Source organism: Dipodomys ordii, unplaced genomic scaffold (assembly GCF_000151885.1).
Source record: "Dipodomys ordii isolate 6190 unplaced genomic scaffold, Dord_2.0 Scaffold85, whole genome shotgun sequence".
Taxonomy (NCBI): domain Eukaryota; kingdom Metazoa; phylum Chordata; class Mammalia; order Rodentia; family Heteromyidae; genus Dipodomys; species Dipodomys ordii.
Window position 1 is genome coordinate 1,734,315 of NW_012267301.1, and position 11,069 is coordinate 1,745,383.

Sequence of the window (11,069 nt, forward strand, 5' to 3'; positions counted from 1 at the left end):
TGGATCACTGCTTAACAAATCAAACCAAAGATACATTATCACAGGAGGGAAAAACTAAGGACCCAAAAGCTAGTGGGACCAGACAAAGAAGCCCAGGATTCTCTCCTGGAGTGACGGGGACATCTGGGAGTCGGTTAATTCTTTTTTGATATTGTCTTTCATAGATTTTCTTCCTCTTTCAAATAAACACGGTTTGTGTACCTTAAACACTTTTCCTGCCCTTTGGTTGTTTAATTTCTCCTAGACAGAATCACTCAGATTGTATCCACTCAGACCCTCACAGGAAAAAAAAATCACACATAGGACCACAGTAAAGAAATAGGCTTATTATTGTCAGTTCCTTTCAGTCAGAGACCACATGAAATAAGTAAATAAGAACTGTTGTGCTGTATTTGCAAGCAGGTGTTACAAAGGATTAAAGAGCTTGTTTTTTTATTCAATGAATTGGGAGAAGGGCACAAAAAGTTGAACTTTTGGTTTGGAAGCAGTCAAGAAGTAGAGTAATTAAGTAAGTGAGTAAGTAGAGTAAGTAAGTAGAGTAAGTAAGTAAGTGAGTAAGTAGAGTAAGTAAGTAGAGTAAGTAAGTGAGTAAGTAGAGTAAGTAAGTAGAGTAAGTAAGTAAGTGAGGATTTCTATTTTCTCTAGAAAGACTGAAATGAAAACTAATGCATAGCAGTCGGGAGCAGAGGAAGGTGTTTAGTATTTTGAAGATTAAAACCTGTTGATGCTCTGTAAGAGTCATCTTGTATTTATATAGGTCTGGAATGGCCACACAGCATTGATGTTCTATGCAAGTGTTTATATTAAATAAGAGAGTTGTGCTAGGCCAATTTTCACATGTCAAAGAACACAATAGCTTTCTCCTTCTCATAATAAAATGTGTTATTTCCATTTCTTTTTCCTGTATTTGTTGAAATCATTCTACATTCTACTTAAATATTTATTGAACATGGTAATTATTTGATGCAGGGATGAGTGTCCAGATGCGGATTTATTTGACCTTCCTATCAGATTTTTTTTGACACAGACTGAGATACCACATATGAAGCAAGCTCCATACTGTGGAATCCCCTGTTTCCTCTGAATGAGTTTACCCCATCTTCATGACCAATCTTAGAACTGAAAAAGTTTAACAGCTGAGTACCTCTCTATGTTCTAGTGTAGGCCCATTTATTGGTGGTTCTAACTTATCACTGTTTTTTATTTATACAGACATCTACTCTGTGAAAAATCACCAATAATAATTGAAGCAAAGAAATCTTAAGCAGGATTAATACTTGAATAGTAAGATGGCAAGATAATTTGGTTGGTCAGTGTAAAACACAAAAAAATGTGTGTTTGGCAGTTTGGACTTCTGTAAGAAAATATAATAGATGAGGTAGCTTAAACAAGAAACTGGTGGGTACCAATGGCTCATGCTTGTAATCCTAGCTACTTAGGAAGGCTAAGATTCAAGGACCATAGTTTAAAGTCATCCTAGACAGAAAAGTTCATGAGACTCTTATCTCTAATTAACCACCAAGATCTGTAAGCAGGGCTATGGCTCAATAATAGAGCACCAGCCTAGAAAGAAAAAGGTAAGGGACAGCTTGAACTTGGTCAAGCCTCAGAACCAGCACACACAGTACCACACAGTACCCAGTACCTGCACACACATTTCATGCCCCCCCCCGCCCACGCACAGATTCATTGCTCACAGTTCTGAAGACTGGGACATTCATAATCAAGTTATTACACAATCTAGTGTCTGTTGAAGTCACTCTCCTTGCTGTGTAAATAACCATCTTCTCATCATCTCCTGATATGGCCAAGATATTAGATCTGCTTAGCAATGATGTCTCCTTCTTGAGGCCTCTCCTTAGGATTTTTCTTGGCATTACTTCAAAGCATACACACACACACACACACACACACACATACACAATCCCCCAAGGCATTCTTCCCTGTTAACCTAATCCCTAATCCTACCACAGGAATATTTTGAGCCCCAAGCAACCACAAGCTCCATCCTCAGCTTCTGCCACAGCATCCCTGACCCAGCAGACCCGTTTCCACATGCCTGTCACTCTAGGTGGTCAACCCACTCCCTTCAGTAACCCACTTACCTTCCCCTATGAAAATCTACAATCTGTAAGCCACCACAAGCTCTAGTTTTTAGTCTGAGACACATTCAGCAAACTTTGTCCCGAAATGACCTTCTCCCACCTAACTTTTGGAAGCAATGTTTCTAGTCTGCTGAATGTCACTGCTAGCCCTTAGTGACTCCATTGTTCCTTAGTTCAGATTCCTTAGACTTGAAAAAGAGGCAGAAAATATTACTTTTTGGGTAAATTGCATATTTGTTTAAACAAACGGCTAAAAATTATCATTAAGAAAATGTAGAGACCAGAAATGATCATGTAGAAAGAGTATCTATATAACATGTTATATATGTTACTTGTGAATTTAATCCATGTAAAACTACTATTAAACTAGAGTTCAAATATACATATTATAATATATATCAGATATTTGTTAAATATAAATTATATATGTATATAATAATGTAATTTTATTTCTTTAATTTATATAAGTGAATAAATTAAAAAGTATAAATCTGTCCAGTATTTCTTACAGCCACAGTAGAGGTAGAGGACATAATAAATATGATTCATGCTCTCCAGAAAAAGAAATCAGCTTAATTTTCAATGACAAGAAAGTATTTTGTGCCAATTAATCATAAAGAATTTTTTCTGACTTTGTAATATATGATTTACTGGCCTATACTGCTATATAATTGCATCAGTAGAGTGTGTGTGAGTTTGTGTTTGTGTCTTAAAATATTTTTAGAGGACAGTTATTATTTAAGGAATAGCAATAGTAACTTTACTCAGAGTTAATAGCTAGGGGTAAGATGGAAAGAGGAGAGTCCATTAATCTCCAAGGTAAATATTTTGCTCATACAGGTGGTAATTCAGTTATAATTCACTGGCAAAGTAAATAGGAATATAGTCTTCTACTTGATCAGAGTAGAATGATGTTCTCCATTGCTGTCACTATGATCTCATGATTTATGAGGCTGTTCTCCAACTGAAGGTCATTTCCTTCCCTGTTCTTCAATTTATTTTTTTTCTGGATCAAATTATGTGTACTTGCTAGTGAACAATATAAAACGGAAGAAATTATAAAGTGAGAGGGCCAGTAATTTCTTTTCCTCCTTTTCTATTCAGGGTTAATCATTTCTGACACTTAGAATATTTTTCTTCCATTTGGAAATTATTGCCCCTATTCCTTTCAAAATGTGAAATTCCAATTTTCCTGAATAACTAACTACTTTTATTTGTTGAATAACTCACTCATTAAAAATCTTGTCTTTATTATTTGATTCTTATTCTTAGGTCTTATAGGTCTCATTTTACACTTTTGTTCTCCTGCTGAGTCTGACTCAAAAGATATAATTTAGAAATGGGAACTTAGATTTTCACACTGTAGAAAAGCTGACAAGAATGATCACTCCAAGCCAGGCACCAGTGGCTTATGCCTGTAATCCTAGCTACTGAAGAGGCTGAGATATGAGAATCAAGTTTCAAAGCAAGTTTGAGCAAGAAAGTCTATGAGATGCTTATTTCCAATTAACCACACACACACACACACACACACACACACACACACACACACCTAGGAAGTAGAGCTGTGGCTCAAATGGTGGCATGCCAGTCTTGAATGAAAATGCTGAGACAGAACACTGTGAATTGCAAAGGACATAGCTAGCAAGATCAATAGAAAGCCTACAGATTGGGAGAAGATCTTCACTAGCCATACAACAGACAAAGGTCTCATATCTAAAATATACTTGGAACTCAAAAATTTAATCCCCAACAACAAATCCTCAAAGAAACAACTGCCCAATAAATAAGTGGGCTAAAGACTTAAAGAATAACTTCTCTGAAGAAGAAAGAAGGATGGCCAATACACACATGAAGTAATGCTCAACATTCCTAGCCATAAAAGAAATGCAAATCAAGACAACATTAAGATACCACCTCACCCCAGTTAGAATGGCAAAAATCAAGAACTCTAATAACAACAGATGATGGAGGGGATGTGGACAGAAGGGAACCTTACTGAATTGTTGCTGGGAGTGTAAACTTGTTCAACCACTTTGTAAAGTAGTATGGAGGTTCCTCAAAAGACTCCACATAGAGCTCCCCTATGACCCAGAGATCCCACTTTTGGGCATTTACCCAAATGTTTACAAACAAGACTACACTAAAACTACCAGCACAACTATGTTTATTGCAGCATTATTTACCATAGCTAAGATATGGTACCAACCCAGATGTCCCTCAGTAGATGAAATGGATCAAAAAAATGTGGTATATATACACAATGGAATTTTATGTCTCCATCAGAAAGAATGACATTGCCGCATTTGTTAGGAAATGGAAAGGCTTGGAAAAAAATATATCAAGTGAAGTAAGCCAAAGCCAAAGAAACATAGTCCCATGGTTTCCCTTATTTGCAATAGTTAGTATATGTATGAGTCAAGCAGAAAAGGTCAGATAAGGTGATGTTAGGGAAATGAACCCTAAGATATGTATTCAAATGTTTTTTTCTTTCATGCATTTGTTTCTAACACATTTATAAGATTATTTCTTCATTGCTTTGTATGTCCCTCCCCCACAGTATAACCCCTGCTTTCACTGTATTTGATGTCCGTATAATTTGTGGAGGGGAAGGGGAAAAACAAGTCGTTTAAATAAGAATACAGGTGGACCCTTTGCAACAATGAGAAGTACAAATTGTCATGTCGAAAACGAACTTTACAACTTTGGTGGGGGGGGGAGGATTGGGTAGGGGGTCAGGGGGAGGCTGGGAAGGGATGGGAAGGGGAAACAAAGGAGGAGGCTACAATGCTTGATAAGAAATATACTCATTATCTTGCCCATGTAATTGCAGTCCCTCTGTACAGTATTTTCACAATAAAAAATAAATAAAAATTAAAAAAAAAGAAGAAAAAAGAATTCACTATTGCAGGCACCCGTGATGTTTGAAGATGTGGCTGTAGATTTTACCCAGAAAAGTGGCAGGAGCTGGACCCTGCTCAAAGAACCTTGTACAAGGGTGTGATGCTGGACAACTTCAGTCTTCTCTTCCCAGGGGGCAAGGTCAGTTTCTCTGAACAATCTTCCATATGCTGAGACATGGCTAGTGGTATTATGCTCTCTTTTACCTCTCCAGGGTAAAAAAATCATTACTTTGTCAGACTTCATTGTAGTTTCCCAAAGTGCATTTTCTTTTCTTTCTCTAGCATAATCAAACTCATTTCCAATGATTTTCTTATGATAGGCTATTCAGTTGGAAAAAAGAGAAGAGCCATTGATTATAAAGACCCACAGAACTGGATCTAGCCTGGTGAAAACTGGCAAAAAGGAAGCAAGGGAAGAGGTGTTCTCTACACATGTTCTATATTTCATTCTTGATATTATTATCACTTTGTGTTTTTCCCAGTAGATGAAAGGTACAAATTTTATTAAATTTTTCAAATAACTTTGTTTTGATTTCTATTATTTTTCTCTATTTTTGACTAATTTTCCCATCTTCTGCCAATTTGGAGCCAAATTTGCTGTTATATTGTAATGCTTTTCTTGACAGCATAGGAGTCAAAGTTTACATCTTGATTTGAGACCACTTTTAATTTTCTAATGTAAGTACTTAAATATACATAGAATTTCTTTGTCTGGTAATGAAGGAACATGAAAATAACTATTTACTGGAAACACTGTAATCTTTATAATTAATGGCAAAGAATGAAACTATTTGTGACCACTAAAATGTGTAGATTGGACATTATAGTATACAACTAACATTGCAGTTATAGAAGAGATGAAGATGGGAGGCTTGTGGTGTAATACATGCATGTAATCCCTGCTACATGGGAGGCAGAGGTAGGAGGATAATAACATAAGAACAACTCAGCAGGGCTGGAAAGGTGTCTCAGTGGTAGAGCTCTTGCCTTGCATGCATGAGGCCCTGGGTTCAATTCTTCAGCACCACATAAGCAGAAAGAAAAAAGCTGGAAGTGGCGCTGTGGCTCAAGTGGTAGAGTGCTAGCCTTGAGCTGAAGAACTGAGGGACAGTGCCCAGGCCCAGAGTTCAGGCCCCACAACTGGACCCCCCCACAAAGAAAAGGAAATGCAAGGCTCAGAGGACAAGCCTTAGTAATGGCACAAAGATCTATCTATCTATCTATCTATCTATCTATCTATCTATCTATCTATCTATCTGAGGATATAAATATATATGCCTATAGATAGATACACTTTATATATAATGATTCAAAGATATCTATATTGATAACTATATGTAAAACTTTAAGTCACTTTTGCTTTAGTTTACTTCTCAAGTAAGGTTCAAGCTTTTGATGCTGAGTCATTCTTTTTTTTTGGGTCTGGTCATGGGGCCTGAACTCTGGGCCTGGGCACTGTCCCTCAGTTCTTCAGCTCAAGGCTAGCACTACCACTTGAGCCACAGCGCCACTTTCGGCTTTTTTCTTTTTGCTTATGTGGTCCTGAGGAATCAAATCAGGGCCTCATGCATGCAAGGCAAGCACTCTACCACTGAGCCACTTTCCCAGCCCTGAGCCTTGCATTTCTTGCTTGACTTGCTTGCTTCTGCTTAGTACTCTCTCACTTTAGCCATGCCTCCAGCCTAGCTTTTTGCTGATTAACTGAAGAGAAGGAGGCTTGCAGACTTTTCTACCTACCTTGCTTTTTACATTGACTCTTCAGTTCTCAGCCCACTCCTCACTTGTGACCAAGTCATGTTATGTGAATTCTTTTTTTTTCTTTTTATATCACTTTATTCCAACCTGAGCACCTCAATATAAAACTAAACACTGGTGAACTGTTTTCCTTACTAATTCTCAATTACTGTAAAATGTACAAGTTCTGCTAGCAGTTCAAAACTTAAATAGATTAAATCATGTCTGACACATGGTAGAGTTCATATAATGAAAATACCTAAAATAATTAGTGCAATATACCGAAATTATCAAAAATAAAATAGACTTTGAAAAACAAAGCTGCAAGATTGTACTAGCATCGTAATACTTATGTTACAAATTACAGGTGCATTGTTTATTATGGTTCTAGCCATGTAGGAACAACCTAAAGCCCTCTTCTGTTCAAAGGAGGAGAAAGAAATAATTAGCTGTTTTAGTAACTGTACATTTTGTATATTTTTAAGCAATTCTTAAATATTACAGAAAATAATAAACATATGGAGACTACAATGCAGTACCCTATTTACAGTACAGTTGAAGATCAAATTTAAAATAATCAAGTTTAAATGTACATAATTGTTAGTGCACTGACTCTATTATATCAGGAGGGACAAGAGCCCCTCCCTCCCTTACAAGATATATATAATGGCCAGTAGTGATTAAATGGAAATCACAGACACCTGGTTGGTTTCCATTTTTTGTTGATGAGCTCACAAGAAGGTAACACTACACATTAAAATGCATTTATCAGCTTTTGTGTTCCTAGAACAAGATGGGGTTACAGATGACTTATTAAAATCCCACATAAAAAAAAACACAACTAGCTACAATTTAGGTGTTACAAACATTTCTTCTTTCTTCCTGAAGAAGTGGGACCACTTCCACTTCCTTATAGTAATTTATTAACTGTGGAATGTAGACTTCATATAACAGAAGAAATTATCATTGATGTGAATACTGTAGCTAGGCATATTTTTAAAATCTCCTTCTAAAAATGTTTTTCAAAAGCCCAAATTAGTTAATCTCCAAATCATTTTCAGAGATGACCATTGTCCCAGTCTGGAAAAAATGAGTGACTATAGGTCCAAGTAGTCATTTGTCTTTATCCCTAATGATGAGAAATTATTCCCTCTAACTTTCAATGAAACAATTATACACAGTCATTTTCCCTTTCTATTGCTGAAGCATTAATCAGAGGGATATTATTAAAAATTAAGTTCAAAACACTTAAAATAATCCTGTATTAGAAACTTGACATCTATCATAAGTCTCTTCTTTTTGGAAGTCATACTGGGCCGGTTAAATGCTCCAATTCCACTGTTATTAATGTTTAGGAAGCAGAAAATTCCAGCAGGTTCAAACTGGAGATTTAGTTACTACAACACTGACTCCTGGTTTTCTGTGTGGGTTCAGTAAGGTCCACTCCTCTTCCTCTAGCAGAATTTGCTCCTGGATTCTGTGGTTCATTCTTTGGTAGCTTTTTAGCTATTGCCATGAATATTTCATTTACATTCATTGATGTTTTAGCTGATGTCTCCATGAATAACAAACTGTTGTCATCTGCATAAGACTGTGCTTCCTTGAAATCTACAGCTCTTTTGTTTGCTAGATCAGTCTTGTTTCCTGATAAGGCTATTACAATGTTAGGACTTGCTTGCCTCTGAAGTTCTTTAACCCGGTTTTTCGCTCTTGCAAAAGACTCCTCATTTGTGATATCATACACAACTATGGCTGCTTGTGCTCCTCTGTAGTACATTGGTGCTAGGCTATGGTATCTCTCTTGACCAGCTGTATCCCATATTTCAAACTTTACTGTTGTGTCTTCAAGACACACAGTTTGGGTTAGAAAAGCAGCCCCAATGGTATTCTCTTGACATTCATGAAATTGGTCTTTCACAAAATGTAGCACTAGGCTTGATTTGCCAACGGCAGTTCTCCCAGAAGTACTAGTTTGAACTGGCATATTTTATTTCCAGTATTTGGCCCATTGGGTCTTGTTGCTCTTCGATTAGCTATATCCAAATTTGAAAGAAGTTCCTAATTTCACAGTGCTAAATCAACTTCCAGGACGCAAGGTATCAATTTTTTTTCTTTCTGGAGATAAAGAGACCTGAGCGGGGCCGCAGCTTCCCGGGAGCGAAGCCCAGGCGTGGCCCGGAGGACAGACGAGGCCCAAGGGGCAGTCGTGGAGGTGGTGGCTGCGATGAAGGGGGTTGGTGGAGGTGGTGGCTGCGATGAAGGGGACGTCTCCTCCCAGCGCCTCTTGCTCGCACTGGACATGGCGCGGCTCCAGCCGCGGTGCCGCCCCTGCCAGGCTCCCATTTTATGGGAATTCTTGTCCTGAGGCTTTCCTACACAGATGATGCAGTGAAGTTCCCTACCTGCAACTAGCACACAGCTTTCTTGTTGCATATCCTACCCGTCATGCTCTGGGTTTCCCACTCTACATCACTACCATTTTAGGCTTGGCACAATCAGTCCTGTTTGGCTCAGATCCTGTACCTGGGAAGGTGTCCCTAATAGTAAGATTCAGAGCACCAAGAAGATAGCCCCTTCACCTATTTGTTGTGATATCTTCTTTATTCATTTCTAATTTTTCAAATTAGAATGTCTACCTCTTGCTTTCAGTTAGTTGGGTTAAAGTCTTGCCAATATTGTTTATCTCTTAAACTATTTTTGTTTGATTATTTGTGTTGTTATTTTGATCTCCATTTAAATACTCTCTTGATGTTACAGTTTGTTTTAGAAATCTGCTGTTGCAAGCCCTGTGCCTTGGCAACATCCCCTCAGTCTCCATCATTACCATCAGCTCGGTCAACAATAACGCCCTTGAAAGACATGAACTTTACATTTTCCAAAATATGCCATAGGAGACCTCTTGACAAGAAATCTGCTTGTTTCCCAACATTGAGAATGAATGAGAAGCTCAAAGTGGTCCTTGTAAACTGACCAGCCAACACTTTTGCCATAATTTGACAAATTAAAAGATACACAAGGAAGAGTGTCTCAAACTCTTCCTTCCTCCCTGCTCCTAGGGTGGAGATAACAGTTACAAGATCATCTTCATTGGCAGCACCTTCTGGAACAGAGGGAAGGAGAAGGGACATGTAGTTTGTTACTTCTTTTCTATGAAACCTTGAACAAAACAAATTGAAAAAGATACTATAAGATAGAAAGGCCTCTTGTGGACTGAAAATGAAATATTGTGAAACTAAGCAATATACAACTGTCCTCTGCAACAAAAGGCAGACATTGGAAAATCTAAATGTCCACATCTAAAAATGGTATCTCTCTTTCCTGCTATTACAGATCTAACTGTAAGACCTAAATCTTGGAAACCACTACAGGAAATATAGCATAAACAACTGATAGCATGGAGATAAGCAATGACTTTTGGAAGAAGTCTAATTGCTCAGAAAATGTGAATAAGAACTGACAAATGGCATTTCACCAAATGAAACAATTACAGGAATGAGGAGAGAATTCATAGAATCAGAGAAGAGTCTTTTCTGTTATTCATTGAAAAAAGGATTAAGATCTAAATAATGAACAAAAAAACACAAAAATTTGTGTTCACTTCAGCAGCATATATACTAAAATTAGAATGATACAGAGAAAATTAGCATGGCCCATGCGCAAGGATGACATGCAAATTCATGAAGCATTCTGTATTTTTTAGCTAGCAAGATCAATAGAAACCCACAGATTGGGAGAAGATCTTCACTAGCCATACAGTGGACAAGGGTCTCATATCTAAAAAATACCTGGAACTAAAAAAAATTAAATCCCCCAACAACAAATTCTCAAAGAAACAACTGTCCAGTAAATAAGTGGACTAAAGACTTAAAGAATAACTTCTCTGAAAAGGAAAGAAGGATGGCCAATGGACACATGAAGAAATGCTCAACCTCCCTAACCATAAAAGAAATGCAAATCAAAACAACATTGAGATTTCACTTCACCCCAGTTAGAATGGCAAAAAATCAAGAACTCTAATAACAACAGATGATGGAGGGGATGTGGACAGAAGGGAACCTTACTGAATTGTTGCTGGGAGTGTAAACTTGTTCAACCACTTTGGAAAGTAGTATGGAGGTTCCTCAAAAGACTCCACATAGAGCTCCCCTATGACCCAGAGATCCCACTTTTGGGCATTTACCCAAATGTTTACAAACAAGGCTACACTAAAGCTACCAGCACAACTATGTTTATTGCAGCCTTATTTACCATAGCTAGGATATGGAACCAATCCAGATGCCCCTCAGTAGGTGAATGGATCAAGAAAATGTGGTATATATACACAATA

At 37.5% G+C, this 11,069-nt stretch overlaps 1 pseudogene; it reads right to left on the bottom strand.

Moving 5' to 3' along the window:
* Positions 1-8,132: 8,132 nt before the first annotated feature.
* Positions 8,133-8,726, bottom strand: LOC105992591 (annotated as a pseudogene).
* Between the last annotated feature and the right edge of the window lie 2,343 nt (positions 8,727-11,069).